The sequence below is a fragment of the Rhinolophus sinicus genome, chromosome 17 (genome assembly GCF_057876585.1).
Source record: "Rhinolophus sinicus isolate RSI-liver-muscle chromosome 17, RSI-T2T, whole genome shotgun sequence".
Taxonomy (NCBI): Eukaryota; Metazoa; Chordata; class Mammalia; order Chiroptera; family Rhinolophidae; genus Rhinolophus; species Rhinolophus sinicus.
In genome coordinates, this window is record NC_142517.1 from 58,209,845 (window position 1) to 58,223,978 (window position 14,134).

The window sequence follows — 14,134 nt, forward strand, 5'->3', positions numbered from 1 at the left end:
CTGGCAGCCTTCGGTCCAAGTTGTTTTAGCCCCTCCTGGGCCATCAGTCTCCTGATAGGCAAAGCCAAGCCCTCCCCAGAGTTGCAGGCCGTCTGCAAGCCCCACCAGACTCCAGCAGGACTGATTCATGTGGGCTGGTCATGTCTTTGGACTTAAAAATCTCACAACTTGGGGGCAAAGTCTCATACCTGCCCCTTCCCCAGAACTGCCCAAGGAAAAAGCTGTATCCCTGAGTGTGTGTCTCTGCTGACCTGCCACAAGAGCACCTGGAATGAAGGCCACTGACCCCTCAGGGAGGAGACCCTGGAAAACAAGAATCTTGCTTCTGGAATGAAGCATCAGCATAAGGCCATGGCTGTGGAATTTTTAAGATCAGCCCGCTAAAATGTGCCCTAGGCAGCAGGTGATAAATGGCCAAAATAGAGGTGTAATAATGTTCACGCTAGAGTTTTTGTGATAGTAAAATACGGAAAGAATCTAAAGGCCCAGCAGTATTGGGTTTGATAAATAAAAAACGATGCATACTATCGTTTACAAGGGAATACAATGGATAATACAGAGCCATTAAATGAAGGCTAGAACTATCCTTACTGATGTAGAAAGATTTCCATGACATATTGTTGAGTAGAAAGAGCAGGTTATGAAATAGTGTATGATCCCATTATCATAAAATCACACACACACACACACACACACACACACACACACACACACACGGCTGTCTGGAAATCTGTTCACCAAACTGCTAACAGTGACTATCTTTAGTTGGTGGAATTTAAGGGTAATTTTTACTTTGTTCTTTAAATTCTGTATTTTGAATTTTAAAGCATTCTACATTTCTAATCATTTTCACTTTGGAATGAATAAATAAACAAGCAATAAAATCTTCCGCCGTCCCGATTACAGTCCCAATGTCTCACATCCTCTTGTCTCTGGCCGAGAAAATTTGAGTGGCCCCAAGGAGGAGGTAGCGCATGGCTGAGGCGGGAGGCAGGCTTGGAGCTACCCAGTCCTGGATGCGGATGTGGCTCGACCATGAGTTGTGGAACCTTCCAGAAGCGATTTAACCCTTCGGAATCTCCATTTTTTCCTCCTGAGTGTCTGCCTCATGGGCTGCTTGGGAGGCATGAAAAAAAGGTGTGTCAAGTGTCCACACGGTCCTTTGGAGGGGATGTATGGAGTGAGGCCTCTGCCTGCCCAGGCCAAGCCCGGAGTTCAAATTCACAGAACCACAGACCAGAAACGTGCCTGTAGTTCTGTCCTCTGCAACTTCTGCAACTGCCTGTGACCCTGAGCCTGCAACTTTCTGCCAGGCTGTGGGTAGACATGGGAGAAGGAAAGGGAAGTCTCTGACTCCAATGTCATCCTGAGAGAAGTGGACAAACACCCAAGCTCAGCTGTGTCAACTACAGGTGTCCAATTTTTACCAAACGAGTGCACTGCCCACGGCGCTTAGAAGCCAATGTTACAGCACGGGCTTTTGAGAAAAGAAAGGAGATTTATTTGTGAGTCAAATGGCAAGAAGACAGGAGGCAAGGCTCAAATCCAGGGTTCAGTGCAGGGTTTTTAGGAGTAGCAGTTTAAGGGCTCACAAGTGTTACTCATGAGTGGTGTATCCAAGGTTTTAAACTTTGGTTCCAGATCTTGTTAAACAAGACAGGACCAGTTTGAGCTGGTCTACAGTTACATTGGCATCAGAACCCAGCAGCCTGGGGAAGAGCTGGGGGGAAGAAACTAAGAGCTTGAGACAGGGGACCTGAGCCCAGGATCAAAGCCCTGCTTCAGGCAAGGTGGGGACCCTCCACTCCCCACCCCTCACTCATTCACGCTCGGCTCCATAACACTATCTCACCCAAACCCCATCACTAGTTCACGGGCTTTTGTAGGACGCAAGAGCTAGAAGGGACTCGGTGACTCAGCTTGCCCAATCAGTTCGTCCCATCTTTCAGGAAACCAAGCATTACAGGGGCAGGACTTTCTGCCAATGGGAACTTTGCTCCAGGCTCAAACTAGTAGAGTAAGCACAACACAGTGTACAGCGCCCAGCATGCACCAGTGCAATCCCTTCTACCACTATCCCAACACAGTTTACCACCTGGGAAAATGTTAGCAATTATGCCACAACTACAAGTATGTGCCTGAAGTCATTGCCAGGTGGCCCCCAGGTGTTCCGGTGCCAAAATTTCATTTTAGAGTCTATTCCTGGATCTTTCCTGGCTCTACTGTCATAGGACAGGTTCCCTGGAAAACACACTCTGAGGCTGAGGTTTGTGTGCAGGTGTATCGAGAAGTGCTCTCAGGCACAACAACTGCAAGGGGGTAAGGATTCCTGGATGGGCAGACAGGAGTTGAAAAGCAATGCTGTAGCAAGGAAGAGCCGAGATGATCCTCCAGGGAGCTCTGAGGTCCCTCCAGGGGGACCCACTGGGATGTGGACACATCCAGCCCCAGAGCATGATGGTGGCACATGCAGAAGGGGATCCTGCCACATTGCCAGCTGGGCTGCCTGCCTGCAGCCTCCAGGACACCCCAACCAAAGTCCAGGTGCAATTGCCCTTATCTCCTGTGCTCCAGGTCTCCACAGTTACCTCAGGCCCTGGCCAGGGGGGCCCCTGACCCAGAGCAGAAGGCCTGGGTCAGCATTTGTTGGAGCCTGGGCTCATCACTGATAACAAAAGTGCTGGCCCTGCCGATGTCAGAGATAGGCTGGGGATGGACTGAGCTCATTGCTGAGAGGTTGGAATCCTCCGCAAAGCTTTCCAGCCCACTAGCTGTTCAGCTGTGCCTCTCTCAGGGCATGAGGTCCCCTCCCCTTCTTGCAGGCAGTACCAAGACCCGAGAGGGGTTTCTGCCTGCAGATCTGCTCTGCCATCAGCCCTTATGGCTGAGGCCCCACAGCAGAGAGTGGGTATGGCTAGGGAGGCGGGCCATGCAGGCTGACAAAGGCCACCTGCCCCAGCTCCTAAAGCCCACAGGATGGTTTGATTAGCTTCTTTCTTTCCTTAAAAGACACCAACCCTGGGCGAGTGTGTGTGCATGTACCCATATGTACGTGATGGAGGTGTGTACACAAATGCAAGCACACGCAGCTGTTTCCAGACCTTTCCTGCTGCGAAAGGACAGAGGAGCTGGTTCCTGCTCAGCAGAGACTGACAAGAGATGTCCTCACCCAGAGGTATCTTAGGATTCCAAACTTTTGAAGCCCTTATTCTTTTCTTCCCATCCCCATTAGAGGCTAAAGAACTTTTTAAAAAGTCAGGTTTCTTCCTTCCCACCCCAACCTTGCGTTTCTTCTGAGACTGAGAAGGACACCAAGGGGTAGGGTAGAGGTTACACTGAAATGCATCTGCTTTGCAGTCTTCTCTCAGGCAACTTTATTTTTAACTTGTGGTATTAATAAAATATACATAACATAAAAATTTACCATTTAAACCATTTTTAAGTGTACAGTTCTGTGGCAATAAGTACATTCCCATTGTTCTGCAACCATCACCACCATCCATCTCTAGAACTTCCCCAACTGAAACTCTGTATTCATTAAACACCAATTCCTCATTCCCCCCCCCTCCCCCAGCCCCTGGCAACCACCCTTCTACTTTCTGTCTATGAATTCGACTATTCTAGGTACCTCATATAAGTGGAGTCATACAGTTTTTGTCCTTTTGTAACTGGCTAATTTCACTCAGCGTAATGTCTTCAAGTTTTGCCCATATTGTGGAACACTGCAGAATTTCCTTCCATTTTAAGGCTGAATGCTATTTCATGGTATGTATTCGCCACAAGTTGCCTATCCATTCATTAGTCAGTAGACACATTTTAGCATTATGGATAATGCTACTGTGAATATGGGTATACAAATATCTCTTTGAGACCCTGCTTTCAATTCTTTTGTGTATATACCCAGAAATGAGTTGCTGGGTCATATGGTAATTCTGTTTAATTATTTGAGGAACTGCCATACTGTTTTCCACAGTGGTTGCACTATTTTACATTTCCACCAGCAGTACACAAGCATTCCAATTTTTCCACATCCTCACCAACACTTGTTATTTTCTTTTTCTTTTTTATAATAGCTATCCTAATGGGTGTGACGTGATATCTCATTGTGGTTTTGATTTGCATTTATTTCCCTAATGATGTTGAGCATCTTTTCATGTGCTTTCTGGTCATCTGTATATCTTCTTGGGAGAAACGTCTATTCAAGTCCTTAGACAACTTTACATTTTTAAAAAACTGCTCTTGTGATACTTTGAAGATTGTCGGTTGAGACATTTTTTTCTGAGACTTCTTGTGACCCATCTCAGGTCTAGACCTGCTCCTCACCCAGACACTCCTGTGGGAACAGGAGGTGAGCAGGAAAAGGAACTGCAAAGAGAAGTCTTGCCCACCTTGGAACCTGGCCAGGGGAACTTTGTTCTCAGGATTTCAAATCTATTGCTTGAGAAATTCAGAAGTTCGAGTTGAGCTGGAGCCAGTTTCTGGATGGCTCCAGCTCAGTACATGTGGCTTCCCCATGACAGAGAGATGCCAGTTTTGAGGGGGCTTTGCCTGGTCTGGGAGGGCAGCTCACCCAGCACCTGGTGGCAGGAATGGGCAGCACCCACCTCCAGAGCTGCCTTCGGGCCCCCAGTTGCTTGCGATTTTCCAAGAAAATGCTGTCTACAGGCCACATGACAGCTGCAGTCATTTAGCACACGCACACCTTTCTGCTGATAGGAGAGATTACAATCAGCTTTGTATCTGGAAGGTGCAGGGCTGAGTTTATCATCCACCTCAGTTCCGAGTTTACCATCAGCAGCAGCCCACAAGGCCCTTCTCCTGTCTTATTTACTTATTGTCACTCTTTATTCCTGGGCCCAATTCCTGTCCCTTCCCCCCGACCCTACCACGGGCATTTACTCTAATGTGTTTGATGTGTATCCTTACATTTTTGTAAAGCATACATGTTTTCCTGTGTATGTTTGTTTAACACATTGTCCTGTGCTAATAAATCTCCTTCTCCTTCTCACTTTATCTTTCACTTAACACTATGTTTAAAAAAGCAATCCATATTCATGTGTTTCTAATTCATAGAGGATTCCATCCTGTCTTTCACCCCTAGAAGATGGGCAACCAGGTGGCTTCATTGCTTGATACACCTTAACTATTAAGATTATTAACCAAGGGGTGGACAGGTGGCTCAGTTAGCTAGAGCGTGAGCTCTGGGCAATGGGGCTGCTGGTTCAATTCCCACATGGAGCTGCGCCCTCCGCAACTAGAATGAAGTCAATGAGCTGCCGCTCAGCTACCGGGTGTCCAGATGGCTCAGTTGGTTGGAGCACGAGCTCTCAACTACAAGGTTGACGGTTCGACTCCTCAAATCCTGCAAGGGATAGTGGGCTGTGCCCCCTGCAACTAAAATTGAACACGGCACCTTGAGCTAAGCTGCCGCTGAGCTCCCGGATGGCTCAGTTTGTTGGAGCGCGTCCTCTCAACCACAAGGTTGCCGGTTGAACTTGCACAAGGGATGGTGGGCTGCACCCTCTGCAAGTAACAATGGGCAACTGGACCTGGAGCTGAGCTGAGCTGCACCCTCCACAACTAAGATTGAAAGGACAACAACTTGACTTGGAAAAAGTCCTGGAAGTACACACTGTTCCCCAATAAAGTCCTGTTCCCTTTCCCCAATTAAAAAAAAAAAATTATTAACTAGTCAATCTAATCATCTATATCTTTGCTTTTTTTGGAACTATCTCTTCCTGAGGAAGTGGCTTCATTAAAATATCCAACTACAATTGTTGAGTTTTTTCTTCCCGCAGTTCTGTCAGTTGCAACTTTATGTATTTTAAGACTATTGTTAGATGCATATGTTGTGACCATTTTACCATCTGTTCTATCCATCTTTGACAATTTGATGGTTTTTACCTTGAATTTTATTTTGTTAGATATTCATATTGCTACTCTGACTTTCTTTAGCTTGTATTTACTTGATATATCTTTTTATATGTTTTTTTTGCAATCTTTCTCCATGATTTTAAGTGTGTGCCTTATAGTCTAAAGTCCCAACATTAAGGGTTTCTGTCTGGATGTCTATTGCCTTTAGGTATAATTAGTGATGCTTTATTTATATTAGGGCTTATTTCTACCTTATTTTATATATTTTATTTACCATACATTTTACTGATTTTTTTCCCTTTTCTGCTGTCAATTAAATAGTCCAATTTTCTTTTGCTGGTTTGAAAGTGTTTTTATAACTATGTAAAATACACATCTGTAAATGATCAAATAAATACGTGGGAGGAAAGGAACAAATCTTTCTTACAGAAGAATTTCAAATAGTAAATGGAAAAGGAATGAGAGAAATAGAAAATCACCATAAGAATGCTATTCTTGCAATTCCCACAGGTAAGATCCACAAATAATGCTAAAACTAGTGAGCAACACTCTAAAGAGAAGCAGGATATTTGCATAGATTCGAAGTATTTCCTCCAAAATATTGTTAACTACTGCACTTGTTTTAACATATGTCCCCACATTTTTTGCTGCTCTTCCCTCCAGGATGAGGAGTTTAACTCCTCTGCCCTCGAGGGTGGGCTGGACTCAGTAACAGGCTTCTCACGAACAGAACATGGAATGGGAGAAATAGTAACTTTACAGTGGAAAAGCCCGGCAGACAAATGAACAAGATCAATGTTACCAGTAATAAGTCATGTTGATACCAATGATATGATTAATTGATACCAATATGATGTGACACAGAGGGTACCCCATCGCTGTGGTATTCTTTCCCCAAATTCGTAACTCCAGTGTAATCATGAGAAGATATTAGACAAACCCAAACTGAGAGATAGTCTATGAAATACCTGACCCTGTTCTTCAAAAGTCAAAGTCATGATAAACCAGGGAAGACAGATATGATCACAGAGTCATGATGACTGAGTACATCACAGTATCCTGATGGGCATTAGTGGAAAGTAGGCATTAATGGAAAAACTGGTGAAAGCTGAATAAAGTCTGTAGTTCAGTTAATAGTGTTATTTCTTAATTTTGGTAAATATACCATGGTTACATAGCTGTTAACCTGAAAGGAAGCTGTGCAGCCTGTCCTATCTTTACAATTCTTCTGCAAATCTAAAATTATTTCTAAATAAAAGTTTTAAAAACACCTCTACATATTATTATTAAAAATAATAAAGCACTCACAAAGATGAAATAAGAAAGAAATCAGAGATGTGTGAAAAGTTTAAATAAATCATAAAACAATCATAGAGATTAGAAATAATAAAGTAACAAGAGATTATCAGGAATGAACAGATTTAAAAAATTTTTTTTAAAATAAAAAATAAAATACCAATTAGGCACAAAGAGAGAATTAGGAAATTGGGAGTTAATAAACTACCAAATGTGCAACACTGAGAGACAAGTAGAGGGAAAATATTAAGGAAGCACTAATTAAGAGATATGAAGGGATGATGTAGATGCCTGATCTCTGCACTGTACACCTGAAGCTGAACAATAATGAATGCCAACTATAATTATATATATATACATATATATGTATATATACTTATGTATATTGTTACAGGAAGCGGAGTACAGCATTAGGAATACAGACAGTGCAAATGTAATGGCTCTGTGCAATGTCAGAGGGATAGTGGATGGGGGGACGGGGGTTCACACAGTGTGGGGGATGTGGATGATGAACGTCTAGGTATTGCTTTGTCTTGTGCACCTGAAACTAATAAAATTTTTTAAAAAGTGGAAAGAAAGAGATATGAAGATTAGAGTCAAAAACTCTAACATAAATATATGCATATAATCAGATCCTCAAAAATGGAGAATAGAGTGAATGAAGGAAAGAAAGTGTTTAAAGATATAATGGCTATGAAATTTTTAGGACTGGTGAAAAACATAGCAGAAGTCTAGGAACAAAAACGCATACTTAGCAAGAAAAATAAAAATAAATTCATACCTAGACACAGCTCAGTAAAACCAAAGACAATAAAGACAGAGATAAGCTCTTAAAGACAGCCAAAGAGAAAGAACAGATCACCTACAAAGAATCCACAATTAGAAAGACAGTGGACTTCTCAACAACAACAGAAGTCAGAAGCAAGTGAATACAATCTTGCAAATGTTAATAGAAAATAACTGTCAACCTAGAATTATGAACCCTGTGAAACTATATTCCAAGATTAAGGGTGGCAAAAATTGAGAGTTCACCATCAAGAAACCTGCATCATAGGGGGAAAAATGATCTCAAAAGAGCAGTCTAAGATATACGAGAAAAAAGGAATGATGAGTAAATAAATGGAAATAATGTATATAAACCAAACAAACATTTTCTTTAAAAATAATAGTAATTTTTATAGATATTATCAAGTTGCACCCCTCAGAGGTTGTACCAGTATACAAAGCCACCAGCAACGTAAGAAAATACTCATTCCCCCATCTCTCTGATAACCTATTATCAGACTTTATGATTTTTACTAAATAGGTAAAAATGGTATCTCAGTGAGTTTTAATTTACATTTCTCTTAATGTAAAATCTGTTGGTGTGTTATAGTTATTCTTTCCTAATTGTTTGACTTTGCCTCTGACTCTTGTGTTTTCTGCCATAGTGAATTTGTTTATTTTTATGAAGTACCATTTTCTCCTTCTCTTTTAAAGTTTCTGGGTGTTGTGCCATACTTAGAAGTGCTCTCTCTCGTGTCCAAAATTATGTTTTAATTCTTCCATTGCTTCTTCAGCATTTTGTGGTTTCATTTTATTAACATTTACAGATTTGGTACCTCTCAGAATTATTTTGCAGTGAAGTATAAGGTATTGATACAACTCTTTTTTTTTTTTTTTCAGAAGACTAGCCTGTTTGCCTAGTAGTTTTAGATCAAATAGTTTTCCTCCACTGATTTGGAATTTCAACTTGATCATATCCTGAGTTGAATCTATGAGTATTCTTGTACTTTCTATTCTGTTCCATCTGTCTATTTCTGTGTGAGTACTGCATTAGTTTAATTTTTATAGCACTATAAAATTAGCCATTTTAATCTCTGATAAATTTTGTTCTGGATATTATCATTTGTTTTGTTACCAAAAAAATACACATACATATCCTGTTGGTATTTTTAAATTTATGCATTGTAAACTAAATGGACTTTCTAAAACTCTGGTATGTCTTTGCATTTGTTCAGATCATCTTTTGTATCCCTTAGTAGAATTTTAAAGTTTCATTCATAAATACATTGCATGAATCTCAGTAAGTTTATTCCTAGTTGTTTCATTTTCTGGCTGTTGTTGTTTTGTTGTTGTTGTTTTGTTATTGTAAATAGATTATTTTCTTCCGTTAGTTTTTCGAACTAGTTGTTTGTAAATGTGAAATCTATAGTTTCAGAATATTAATTTTAAATTAGATGAATATTAATTTTAATTTCTTACTGAATTATTTGGCTGTTTGTAATACTTCCTTTTAATTAATAGATATTTTTAGAGCAGTTTTAGGTTCACAGCAAAATTGAATGGAAAGTATAAAGAGCCCCCACGTACCCCCTGCTCCTCCCCGCCCCACACCACACACAAACCCTTCAATATCCTACATCAGAGTGGTACATTTATTACAATCAATGAACCAACATTGACCTAGTATCACAAGGTTCACAGTTTACATTAACGTTCACTCTGTGTTGCCCATTCTACGGGTTTCCACAAATGTATAATGACATGTGTCTATCATTATAGTATTGTACAAATAATTCCCCTGCCCTGAAAATCCTGTATCCCACCTGCTCATCCCTCTCTCCCTGTGAACCCCTAGCAACCACTGATCTTTTTACTATCTCTATAATTTTGTCTTTTCCAGAATGCTATACAGTTGAAATCATATAGTATGTAGCCTTTTCTGACTGGCTTCTTTCACTTAGCAATGTGCATTTAAGCTTCCTCCATGTCTTTTTGTGGTTTAATAGCTCATTTCTTTTTAGCACTCAACAGTATTCCGTTGTCTGAATGTAACACAGTTTATCCATTCACCTACTGAAGGACATCTTGTTGCTACCAAGTTTTGGCAGTTATGAAAAGGCTGCTATAAACATTTTTATGCAGAATTTGTGGGGATTTACATTTAAACTCATATGGGTAAATACCAAGGGGCACAATTGCTGGATGGTATGGTAAGAGTATGTTTGGTTTTGTAAGAAACCCTCAAACTGTCTACCAAAGTGGCTGTGCCATTTTGCATTCCCACCAGCAATGAATGAGAGTTTCTGTTGCTTTACATCCTTGCCAGCATTTGGTGTTTAACATATTTCGAGTCAAATCTTTTGGGTTTCCAGGTATAAAATTATGCCATCTGGAGATAATAACAATTTTTCCTCTTTCTGATTTCTGTACCTTATGTTCTACTCTTGTCAAATCACATTGGCTATGATATCCAGAAAAATATTAAATAATAGTTGTGAAAATGGACAAATCTCTTTGCTCCTGACTTTTGAGCTGGGGAGAGCTTCTTCCCATTAAGCATGATACTGTCTTTGACATTGAGATAAATATATTTTATCATGTTAAGGAAGTATACACTACTCCTATTTTACTAAGAGTGTTTACCGAGATTAAACTGCTGAATTTTTCAGCCTTTGAGGAGGTAGTCATATGGTTTCTATCTTTTGATCAATTAATATGGTAAATTATATTGAAAGATTCACTAATACTAAGCTATTCTTATATTTCTGGAAGATAGCCTTTTTTTAAAATCCCCTGAATCCTTCTCTCTCTCTCTCTCTCTCTCTCTCTCTCTCTCTCTCTCTCTCTCTCACACACACACACAAAACTTTCTTATCTGAATCCTTGTCTCTGAAAAAGTGTTAAACACACAATATGAAAAAGCTACTTATAAGTCCTCCTGTTCCTTCAACAGATCCAAATTCATCTGTGCATGAAAATCCCAGGACCCTTTGGCTGGAAAGGCACAGAGAGATGGTCTAAAGGACACACACACACACACACACACACACACACACACACACACCTCCAATTACAAATAAGCTTTGCTTAGCCTAGGTCAGACAAGGTGGGCTCGTTGCCTGAGAACCTGTCCTGGGCCCAGGGAGCTATGGGGCCGGGAGCCCCACCCAGCCTTCAAATGAGTCACTCCTACCTGTTAGGGTCACCAGTCAATTCTGTTAATGATCTGAGATCTTTCTGTTTCTCAACTTCTTTCACAATCCTGGGGACCCAAGGCCAGCACACCTTGTGAGGGAGTAAAGGAACTGGAAGCAAGGAACACAGGTCAGGGTTACCTGGGCATGGCGTGTCCTTAGAGTTTCGTGGGGAATGGCTTTCTGGGCTCAGCAAGGAAATCTGTATTCATGTAAAATAGGGCACCACTCCTTCTACAAATCCCACTCCTTCATCACCAGTGTACTGCTTCTCTATGTCTTTGGCTCTGTCCTTAACTCTGATGCTGTCTTCCCAGCTCAGGTGAGCCCTTGACCCTAAGTCTCTAGTGGCACATCCTGGCTGGCTAGTGGGTGAACTCCAGCAGGCTCATGCCATCCATGCCACCGACACAGCCCAGGCTTCCTAAAGACTCCAGTGGGTGAATCCCTGGAAAGGGTCAGGGTTTAGCTGAGACAAAGCCAAAAGGAAAAAGCCCAGGGCAGGCAGCATCGAATAACTTAGGTAGAACCATATGAAAGTGCCAATAATCTGCTGATTTTGACCTACAGAAAAATAGCACTGTTCTATGGTTCAAACACAAAAGCTGCTTTTGAGACCAAAACACGTAGTCACAGAACCAAATCTGTGGTGCCACCCAGTGGTCAGAGCAAGTAACCACAGCTTGTTTTCATTCATCATGATGGCAACAATAAAAGAATAATATTTCTGGAGCTCCCACTACTTACTGGGTGAGGAGCTTAGTGATCATTTAATGCTACTGTGGTAATAATTACTTATTACAAGTTATTATTTAATGTTATTGTGGTAATAATTACTTATTTGATGTATTACAAACCGCTCTTCTGAGTTAGGCAGGTAGGTATTATTACCTTCATTTTAGAGGTGAGAAAAATGAGGCTGAGGGGATTTAAAGGAGTGCTGCAAGATCACACAGCTAAGGAAGGCAGACCCAGCTTTGCTATTCACATTCAGAGGTTTCCCTTCCCGCTTTAGGGAAAAGATGAGCTCCCAAGCTGGAGATCCAAACCGTCAGAGGTCTCAGCCAAGGCTGACCCAGGTTCACACACCTGAAAGTCTGAGCACTTCGTGTCATACAAGAACAGATGTTAGTGGAACCATTAAGGCAGGTCATTAAATGAAAAGTCTGTTTTGAAACTGTATTAAAAGAAGTTTTGAACATAAAAGGGAAAGCCATATGCTAAAATGACGTGTATCAATTTATTGTCAGCTTAGTGAAGTTCACCCTGGAAAATTCTCTGTCCAAAAATTAATGAGCATTTGTGTAATTCAGAACAAATGTTTTAATTCAAATCTCCCTTGGGGTAAATTGTCCTCTGAATCAAATGGTATATCCAAATGGCAAAATCCAAACACTCCTCCCGTGATGCCATAACTGCTTCCTCCCATCCTGTGAGATACAGAGCCAAGACTGGAAGCTGCTTTGTTAGGCAGGCTGGGAAAATGGCAAAGCAGGCAGGATGCCCTCCACCTCCAAAGGCTCCCAAGCTGGGCACAACAAGTCAGAAGGGCACTGCCATGGCCCGTCCTCAGGACACCATCAGAACCATCTCAGCCTGAGAGCCAGGGTTCTCTCAGGTGATTTTCCTCCAGGACACTAGAGCTGTGCTGCTTTCCAGAGATCACAGTGTCATTTTACAGTCAGGGAAGCTGGAGCATGGAGAGAGGGATCGGCCTGCTCAAGGTCATGCATCTACTTGGTGGATCTGAGCCAGGACCTCAGCTGTTCCTGAGACTATGAAACCTGGGAACTTTGTCCCATTCCATGTTGGCAGGAAGCAGAGAAAGGAGGAAGTGAAGATGGTTCCAGCAGGGCCTTTGTACCTGTCTTTCAGTTTCCTACAGAATCTGGTTACAGATGGTGACAATGAGAAGGAGGAAAATGAAAGAGGACGGGGAACAAAGGAAGAGGAGGGGCACACAAGGATGGGAAGAAGGGAGGCTGGGACCAGGACAAGAGAAGGCTCAGGGTTACTTGATTACATCTCAGGCTTAGGTAAGGCTCGCATACTAGGCCATTGTTTCACATGTAAGCTTTGGGTATCTCTCTGAACTTCTAAAATTGTGCACATATATTACTTTGATTTAAAATATAAATTAAAGCAGGAAAGATTTGAATTAGACTCAAGAAAACTGAAGGACGATGAAGCATGCCCTGGAAAGTAGAGAGGTAAAGATCCCCAGGAGCAGGGGGTCTGAGGGAGGGGCCAGAGTGGGGGAAGGGGAAGGAGCCCTGTCTCTTCTTGCCCAGCAGTGTTCCCATGGAGCCACCACTGTCTTCACAGAGGTTCTTAGCCTTTGGAAGGACATGGGCCCTTTTGAAATTAGAAACCCTAATTTGTATACATACATATGTACACGTAAAGTTATCCATATAATTTCCTGGGTCCACAGGTCCTGGGTTAAGAACCCCTGTTCCATAAGCTAATGACCAACCAGACTGTTTTTCCAACCCAGATATTTTTCTGAGCTTCAAACCCACACATTCAATTGTCTTCTACAAACCTTCATGGAAATTTCCCGTGTCAAGTAACCAAAACCTAACTAAAACCTGCTTCATCTCCCATATTCCCTGTCTAGGGACTGGACTTTCATTCACCCAAATGCTTACATCTGAGACCAGCCATCAACCTGGACCAGCGGTCCTCAATGCTGGCTACACATCAGAATTCACTGTAAAGTTTTTAAAACACAGAGCCCTGGACCTCGCCTCTGACCTCCTGAATCAGGGCCTCTGAGAGTGGAGTCCAGCCTCGTGAGTCTGAAGGGTGGCTCTCCCATGCAAACATCTTTCTTCCAGCCTCACTCCAGTCACCACATCCTGTGGCTTCTACCTACTGAATTCATTTATTTTGAATAAGTAATTCTTAAACATGATACAAAAGTCAAAGGTAAAAAAGGATAATCAGAGGAGAGTTCCCCTCGTGCCATCATCTCTGTCATGCTACTGCAACAGCCTGCACAC